Source organism: Sinocyclocheilus grahami, unplaced genomic scaffold, assembly GCF_001515645.1.
Source record: "Sinocyclocheilus grahami isolate Dianchi unplaced genomic scaffold, SAMN03320097.WGS_v1.1 scaffold339.1, whole genome shotgun sequence".
In the NCBI taxonomy this organism is placed as follows: domain Eukaryota; kingdom Metazoa; phylum Chordata; class Actinopteri; order Cypriniformes; family Cyprinidae; genus Sinocyclocheilus; species Sinocyclocheilus grahami.
Genome location: NW_015505518.1, coordinates 794,120 through 803,602, shown reverse-complemented (window position 1 = coordinate 803,602; position 9,483 = coordinate 794,120). Strand labels below are relative to the sequence as shown.

The window sequence follows — 9,483 nt, the reverse complement described above, 5'->3', positions numbered from 1 at the left end:
GGGGTATGGGGGGGGGCAAGACGACGACACCCACATTAAAATGTCACCACTGTGGCCGCACTCACATACTGATTTGGATGAAGAAGCTAAAATATTGCCTTTAAAAGGGCACACGGGGGGGTGATTAAAAGAGCCTTGTTTGCTTGTTTTAAGATGACGGCCTGTATTTGGGGTCATGGTGAGATGATTTAACCCCTCTATTGTCCTCAGGTCAGTGTTGACCTGAGCTCTAAAGAACACATTTTTGGTGTTTGGAACCAGGCTTTGTGACATTGTTCAAATCTAAACAAACACAATAAAACCAAACTTTAAGTTGGTAACACTTTACAGCAATGTCCCATTAGTTATCATAAGTAAATGCATTAATATTAACTAACAATGAGCAATACATTTGTTACAGTATTTATTAACCTTTGTTATCATTAGTTAATAAAATACAACTGTTCATTGTAAGTTCATTCTAGCTCATGTTCATTAAATATTAATAGACAACTTTTGATTTGAATAATTTATTAGTATATGTTAAAATAAAAATTAACTAAGATTAATACATGCTTTAGAGTTTTTTTCATTGTTAGTTAAATGTTAACTAACGCAGTAACTTATTGTTAACAAATGGAACCTTATAAAAATAAATAACACTTACACAAATTGGTTTCTTTGGTCTCAAATTTGAGGAACCAATAATGGCCATTACTTGGACCTTTCAGCATGTTATGCAGTTTTACAGTTTTTTGGGGGGTAATTTATGAATCAGCATGGCAACTAAAAACACTACAGCACTTTCCTAAACACCTGTTGTACCACAATAAATAGTTTTGCCTGAGTATGGAGAGAAGGATTTTTTGTGATATGAAAAGTGGGTTCAGATTGACAGCTTCAGTCAGGGAAATACACATGAACTAAAACTGTAGATCTAAGGTGTACAATGTTCATTTACCAATATCAGAATAATACAAAAGTTGATATAAAATGTGAGGTATTGCAAAATGCCAAAAGTGAGTTATTTTCTGTTAACACAAATTGTGCATCAGTATTTAATTTAAATAACATTAAAAAAAATATAATAATCTATGAGTATATATAATAATGTTTATGTATTATATATTTATATAATAAACATTTTTAGAAGCCCCCAAAAGGGTATTTTAGGGACACCCTAATTATGAATTTCTTTGATTTTTCATCTGTCAAATTTGACACAAGCATCATAGGTGGTGCAGTTAGAACATATGATAAGTAAAAATTAGATTAACAGTTTGGCAAGTGAACAGCATCCATTAGGAAAGAAACAGACAAAAACAAACCAAAAATCTGCACATGAATCACAGCAAATGAATCCTATGGTGATGTGCAAATCTGAACTGCAAGTTATATGCTTGTAATGTTCAAGAAGAAAAAAAGATAAATTCATGAGACACTTCCCTTGTTTTTCTCTTCTACTAATCCTCTGCCCCCTCACATTGGGGGAGAGGAACCAGAGTGATTTTGTATGAGAGGCCGTTTCTCTCATATTGTTATTAATAAGGACCTGCACTGACACCTTCGCCAGGCCTGATTGTGGGGCTCATCTGCATTGTATAGAGAAATAGGGGGGATTCTGCAATATTACCAAAGCTGTAATTTCCTGCAATATCATTTCACATTTGTCCTCTTTTCTAGTTTTTTTCCACCGCTTCTCTTCTGGCCATTTCTACCCTGTTGGAGTGTAATTAAGAGTCCTGACCCCGTGACCCCCTGGTTTTAACAAGCCATTTGAAAAATGCTCAAAAAAGGAGATCTTTAACAAAATATCCCCCCATCTCTCTCTCTCTCTCAGGGGGTTCAGCGATAGAATAACATGATTAATCCAGTAATTGTATGGCAGGCAGTAGTTGTATTTCTCTGAGTGCTGGTTTTTCTCTTTCTGAGAGGATGATTACATGAGGAAGGAATGTCCCATGTTATCGGCTCTTCTGACAAACTATCTGCAGGGGGCATGATTATATTATGCCAGTTCATACTCGAGTGACAAAACTCACAAATGTCAGAAAAGATGGTGGAAAGAAAATAAAAAGCATCAAGGAAATTACATTTCACGTCTGATGGTGCCTCCACGTCTTGCATTCAAATCATTTAATGCACAGTTGTGCATTATCCCGCTTATACCATGGTCATTTGCCAGCACTGACAAGTTAAAGCTGTTAATGATATTTAATGATATAGCGCAATATTTAAGAGTACAAATGACAGTTATGGCTCATTAGTGCTAGCATTCTGCCCGCTTCAGAACAGACACAGAGATGAAATAGTGTGGTAGGATCACATTTATTTGAATGAATGAATTATAACATTTATTTGAATTAATTTTCAATCGATCGATCGAGAGAGAGAGATGACAGTTGAGTGTGTGAATTACCTGCATCTCTCTCTACAGACAATGTAGCTGTAAGTTTAGTTACTTAAACAGTGATTTTACTCTCCTTGTTGCTGAGGAATAATGTAGCGATCCAGTATCTAAGCTATTTTATCAATAAAAGTTGCAGGGCAGCGTTGACATCAAGTTTCTGTGCTCCTGAATGTTTCTGTGTGTGCGCTGGGTGATCTACACTACGATCTCTCTTTCTCTCTCTGTGTGAGTGATGGCTAAAATAAAATATAAAAAACAAACGTATTTTTTCAGCTAGTTGCTAAGGCAACAGTTCTCATTTTTATTTAGTTTAAATCGGAGTACTAAAATAAAAACTAAAACGTAATAGAAAACCATATATGGACATTTAAAACAATTTATTAAAACAATAATTTTAATATAAATTTAATATTTCATTTAAAAATAACGACTGTGCTCCTGAATGTTTCTGTGTGTGCGCGCTCTCTCTCTCTCTCTCTCTTTGTGTGTGTACGAGTGATATGTGTGTGTGTGTGTGTCAATGAAAGCAGTGCATTAATATAGAACGGTGGTTAAACTGACTTGGAACTACCTGTGCATTAAACTGTTTTAATGCATACCTGCCAGCCAATCAGAATCGAGTATTCAGACTAACCATGGTATAAATGCATATAATAAACAGATTTATATATTTATACCATGCTTCTTTATTCTGCAGAAGACAAAAGGATGCATTTTGAAGACTCTTTCCATACATTTATAATGAAATAAGCAAAACTACTATAAAAGTATCATAAAAGTGATTTGTACAGATTTGTTCCACATCTTTTGAAACCACATGGTAGTTTTATGTAAGCGACCAACTGAAATTTAAGTTGTTACTCAGAAAATCATTTATCCGGTGAGTAAATGACAAAATTTTCAATATTTGGGTGAACTGCTTACACTAAACTCTTAATTTCTAAAAGTAGGAACAAGGAATCCATTCATCTAAACTAAAATCATATTTATTATAAATCAGTTTTTTTATTTTTTTTTGTAGTCTTTAAAACAGACTTACATTTTAACATTTAATAGCTATATACATAAGTGCCATTAAATATTTCTTGAAAAAAAGTCCACTACACTATCAACTAATTTTGCATGAAATACCCACTTTTAAAGAATAATAAGCGCTGTCTTGGATGATTCTGCCAGTGCTGTGTTGGGACACCGGAGGTTGGCGTCAGGCAGAGTAAGCTGAGCAAGCAGCAGTGCGGAAGACAGCCTCTCTGGCATTCTATGTTTTTAAAAAAGGGATTGAGGCAGAGACTTCCCTTATTACAACACGCTGACACCTCAAACGTCAATGCCAAGAACATGCACAAACTCTGTGTTCCTTTGGAGTCTTTTGTAAAACTAGCCTTTGTTTAGCTGATGCACAGTACACCCTCAGAAAAAAGGTACAAAAGCAGTCACTGGAGCAGTAACCTTTAAAAAACTACTAATATGTACCATTTTGGTACTAATATGTACACTTGGGGTATTAATATGCACCTTTGAAGTAATATGCACCTTTTAAGGGTAAATAAGGTACAAAGGTTTACCTTTTGAAAAGGTATCACCCCAATGACAGCTTTGTACCTTTTTTTCTGAAAGCCACTGTATAAATCTATGCCCAAATTTTGACGTATGCTGTTACAAAAAAATGGGTATTTCTAACAAATGCTGTTCTTTTGAACTTTCTATTCATCAAATAATCCTGAAAAAATATTACTGTTTCCACAAAAATATTAAGCAGCACAATTGTTTTCAATAATGCAAATCACTATATTAGAATGATTTCTGAAGGATCATGTGACACTGAAGACTGGAGTAATGATGCTACAAATTCAGCTTTGCAAGAATAAGTTACGTTTTAAAATATATTTAAAAAACAGAAAACAGTTATTAAATTATAATAATATTGTTACGGGGCTGACGAGACGTGAGACGTGCGGATCCATATGCAAGCTTTATTGAAACGAAGACAGAGACGTGGTCATGAAACAGGCATGGGTCAGATGAGGGCAAACAGGTATATGGTGGGCAAAACACAAGAATAGTCCTAGGGGTAGCGCAGGTCGACGATCGGCAGACAGAATCAAAAGGGGCAAGACAAAAGGGGTGAATCCAGGGAACCAGGCGAAGATCAGAAACCGAGAAGGCTAAGGCTAAGGCTAAGGCAAATGACTAGGGCTAAGGCTAAGGCGAAGGCGAAGGCGAAATGACAAGGGCTAAGGAAATGACAAGGGCTCCATAAAGTAGCTATCTCTAGGGGAGTGATAAATGCTGAAACAATACTCGGCAGAGGGAAGGGATCAGAGTGAGTGTTAAATAGTGAGGGAGTGATATGAAACAGCTGGGTGCAATCAGTGTAAACAGGTGTGTGCAATTCGTGCTGAGTGCAATCAGTGCAATGCATGATGGGAAATGTAGTCCGGGGTGATGTGCAACAGTGTGTAGTGCGAGAGTCAATGAATTGGAAAGTTCATGGACTGGATTCGTGACAAATATTTCTTTTTTTACTGTATTTTTGCTCAAATAAATGCAGCTTTTATGTGCATAAGAGACTTATTTAAAAAAAAACTAAATCATAACCCCAAACTTTTAAATGGTAGGGTTTATATAATATAAAAATAATGAATAAATGAGTCAATCCATGTAAGGGATAATCCACAGCTAAATGAATGGATGGACTGATTTGAAGTAATTAGTTAGAGAGAAAGTATGTGAATTACCTGCATCTGTGCAGCATCTCTATACTAATAGTGAAGCTGTGAGTTGTTACCCCTCACTGCAAAGAAATACAATGTTTCTGTACTCCTGAATGTTTCTTTGTACGTGTGTGCACATCAATGAGGGGTAGCGCATTAATATGGAACAGTGATTAAACTGACTGGAACTACCTGTGCATTAAACGTTTTACTGTAAGCACACTTTCCAGCCAGTCAGAATTGAGTATTCAGATAGATCATGGTATTAAGAATAAATCAGGGTTATTTGCACTGACATCCACACCTGCAGATACTGCTCATGTTGTTAATTTCTTTTCTGCAAAATGGAAAATTTGACTCACTTTCTCATTCAAACATTCGCAACAAAATTTGCTTAGCTAAAAGATCATGCATTACCACTCAAAACATTAAACTAAAGAAAGTTTTGTCATTCATTTCAGTACATTTTAGCAATTAACAGCCAAATTCATTCATTAAGATTATGAATTATAGGACTATTAATTTTGGTTCTCAAAATGACAATCAGGTACTATAATCAGATGTATCTTGAGAGGATATCTCCATCACACCAGTCACCAATTCATCTTTAGATTTATAGCGAAGTCATCATTGGCAAATGTCACCAGAATTTAACCCCACCCGATATCACATTCTGTAACTCTTTGATGTGTGAGGCATGACTTGTCTTTCACATTGCTCGAGTGATAAGCCTTCCTTCCAGCCAACATGTACTACAGACGCTTGCAGTTATGACCCCCTATTAATGAGCATGTTTGTTTGGCTATGATAAGGAGCAGACTGTGATGTAGTGGGATGTGTGTATGTGTCTGTGTGTGCCAAAGGAACATGAGCTCATGCCTCCTAAGGTAAAGCAAACTGCATGTTATTCCTACTAAAAAAATAATAATAATAAAATAAAAATATATACAGTGGGTACGGAAAGTATTCAGACCCCCTTAAATTTTTCACTCTTTGTTATATTGCAGCCATTTGCTAAAATCATTTAAGTTAATTTTTTTCCTCATTAATGTACACACAGCACCCCATATTGACAGAAAAACACAGCATTGTTGACATTTTTGCAGATTTATTAAAAAAGAAAAACTGAAATATCACATGGTCCTAAGTATTCAGACCCTTTATATATAAGAAAACTGATATTTTACATTGTAATAAATAATTATAATATTTGTTGTAATAAATAATCATTATAATATTACTGTTTTTTTATAGAATTTTTAAATGCAGGTTTGGCTTATTTCAGGAAAAATAATAATAATAATAATAATAATAATATATAATAGATTAATTTATCTGTAAGGGAATAACTAAGAACATTTTTACCATAAGTTGTCAGTTTGGAGCTTACAGGTATCGGTGGTTATTGTGCAATTACTGAGAAAATATGCTTTCATCTTAAGCATATAACTATGATTAGTCCAGTCTATTCATTAGTATTCTCAACTCCTTAGTGCTCCAGAAAATAAAACAAATTAAAAATAAAATAAAAATGAAACAAAACAAAACAAAGCAAAAGACGAAAATGAAATGCATGTGCCATTTTCCCTTTTCTGTGATGTGAGGTATTCTTTCTCTCTCTGTCGGCATCAGACACGATGCCCCTCTTTTCTGACGGCTACTTGAGTCTGAATGCACTGTTATTATAGGCATTATATGAAATTGGGTGTTTTATGTGAAGGCGGATTATGGATCAATAACGGTGGTGGATGTGATTGGGATAACTGGCCACTGTCACTTCTGCTCTATTGCTGCTGTCAGGGCTGATTTATAAAGTATGTGTGTTTGTGTGTCCTGCTTCTTTCATTTATTCCACATCACTCACTTGAATGGTTGTTGCAGTGTATCTCAATTTACCCTAGAAAAAAACCCTGATTTGCGAGACGAAAATGCACCTACATGAGAGGGGACAATCTACATGTGCTTTTAGAGGTAAGAAGAGTGATTGCCCGTGTGTGTGTGTGTGTGTGTGTGTGTGTGTGTGTGTGTGTGTGTGTGTGTGTGTGGAGGAAACATGAAAGTGAGTTTATACACAGAGCTTCTTGATTCCAAGGAGATGTCTCATATTACAAAACATTACAAAAGCATTTAGAAAAGTTTTTTATATCATGGAATTTGAGTTCTTACAATTAAATGCCATAGAATTTCAGCATAATTAAAACCATAGAATGCATACATCAATTTGGGCTGCATTTTGAAATATTCTTTTAATCTGACATTCCTCAAATACGTCAATGAATGTGCCTTTGATCATGTGAACTTTTATATTAAAAGGTTTAATAGTTTTCATGTGGAACTGCATTGGCATTACGTAGCTAATAGATTTTCTTTTTTACATTTTCCATCAGTTATCTATTATCTAAATGTAATAAAATATATTCAGTGTTAAATACCATATTCAGATTCATACTTAGTATTTGAGCAATTTGTCAAAGTACAGATTTTTTTTTTTAATCCAAAGCTATGTACGACATATAATTCAGTATGCAGTATCACAGACACAATCTGAGTTGAACAAGGATGCAACTGCAATCGCTCATGGATCAGTCCTTGCTGGGTTTGAACCTGAAACATTTCTTTACCTGTTACGTGAACAATACCCGTTACCAACCGTTACCAACAATAACAACAGCCATTTCACACTTAAGGTCAAAAGAATGTTACAGTGTTACTGGTTTCTTAATAATCTAATCAGTAGGAAATATTTGATCATAGTATTTTTATTACATTATTTTATGCCCCAGTACTGTGGTATATGATTATGGATACTGTCTGTCACAGTTCATTCATATTTTGCCAAACAAATAAAGAAGAGAAAAAAATAATTTTCATCATTGACAAAACAGTAGAATCTGTCCATATGTTATTGAATAAACCATGTAGTGTTTTTTTTTCTACAGTAAATCTTTTGACCAAAAAAAAAAAAAAAAAAAAAGAGTTTCTGTGAACAGGTCTGTTTAACATGGATCTTTGTCTGTGTGAGTGGGTTATTGTAGTCAGGCAGATGGTGTTAAACTACTGTTAAAATGTCAATACATTTAAATAAACTTAAAAAAGACTTGAAATAGTGTGAAGTTCTCTCTCCTTCCATGAGGAGGTCTGCCACCCAGTGGCACAAACAGACAAAAGTAAGCTTCAGGTCTATGTGGAGATGAGCCTACCGATGAAAATGCTTGTTCAGAAAGCCATTAAAATGTACATTATTTGGGCAAATTTGGGGTGTTTAAAACTTTGCCCAGATCTATATTCCTTGACACTAACCGAATTAAACCATTTTCAGTTTTTTTTTCTTTCCAAAATAAAACTTGTAGATAAAACAAACATTAATGGAGTAGGTTTTACAGAAAAATACTATTTCTGTCTTTCTAATTCAAAATCTAGCATTTAATTCAAATTGTTACTTTCCGTTTCTTTGTAATTAATTGTGAAATTTACCAGCAATTTCTGAGTGGCAATTGTTTCAAAGTAAATCCTACATCTTTTAGTTTTTTTCAGTGAAGGAAGCACAATAGCTGATACGATACAGAAGAAGCCTTGTTTTGGTTACTGAAGAGACCAAAAACGCAAGTTGTACTCACTATGGCAAATAGGGAAGATATCTGCAACAGTTTTAGTAAACATTATTATCGCTACAACACAATGAATGAATGCTTCGGTTTTCAGAGGTTCTTATAAATGTTATGTAGACATTATGAAATCATGGATAATTTATTCACTGACTGAAATGTTTATTATTAACAACAGCAACAATGATACCAAACTCACAAAAATAACTGCATTTGATTTTTTTCATGCAGCATTTAGAAGAAAAAAAAAGCATCCTAAAAAAACAGCTCGAATTTATCAATTAAAATGCAAGAATGAGAGAAAAGCAAAGTTGTGGCTTGTTGTGGATTCTGGAAACAGTAGTGCATAAATTGCTGTTGAAATAAAGGGGGAGGCTTCTCTCTCTCTCTCTCTCTCTCTCTGGCTATGTCACTTTTACATAAGACCAAAATATAGGGGAACAATAGCAGCAATTCTCCTCTGAGTATATCGAGCCTAGTTGCCGCTTCCCGTTCGTTTCAGTCAAACAAGTAGGAAACAACTAAATTATATGGCACACGAGGACAGTAGCGCCCATAATTTCAGGACCGACAAACCCTGCAATAGAATTACCCAAATTACCAGCACATGAACAGTGTGAAGTGGAGTAATCCTTTGATGTTACTGACACTGCTGACTGCACAAACGTCCAATTGCCCTGGATACTCTCTCTCTCTCTCTCTCTCTCTCTCTCTCTCTCTCTCTCTCTCTCTCTCTCTCCTTCTTTGCTCTCCTCTCTCCTATCTTTTCTTTTTT

At 34.9% G+C, this 9,483-nt stretch overlaps 1 long non-coding RNA gene across 1 annotated transcript; it reads left to right on the top strand.

The window, feature by feature from the left end:
• Positions 1–5,845: 5,845 nt before the first annotated feature.
• On the top strand, positions 5,846–8,930 carry LOC107603010 (uncharacterized). The gene is made up of 3 exons (XR_001611090.1): positions 5,846–5,990; positions 6,985–7,074; positions 8,638–8,930. It is a non-coding gene; the product is annotated as an uncharacterized lncRNA (long non-coding RNA).
• The last annotated feature ends 553 nt before the right edge of the window (positions 8,931–9,483 follow it).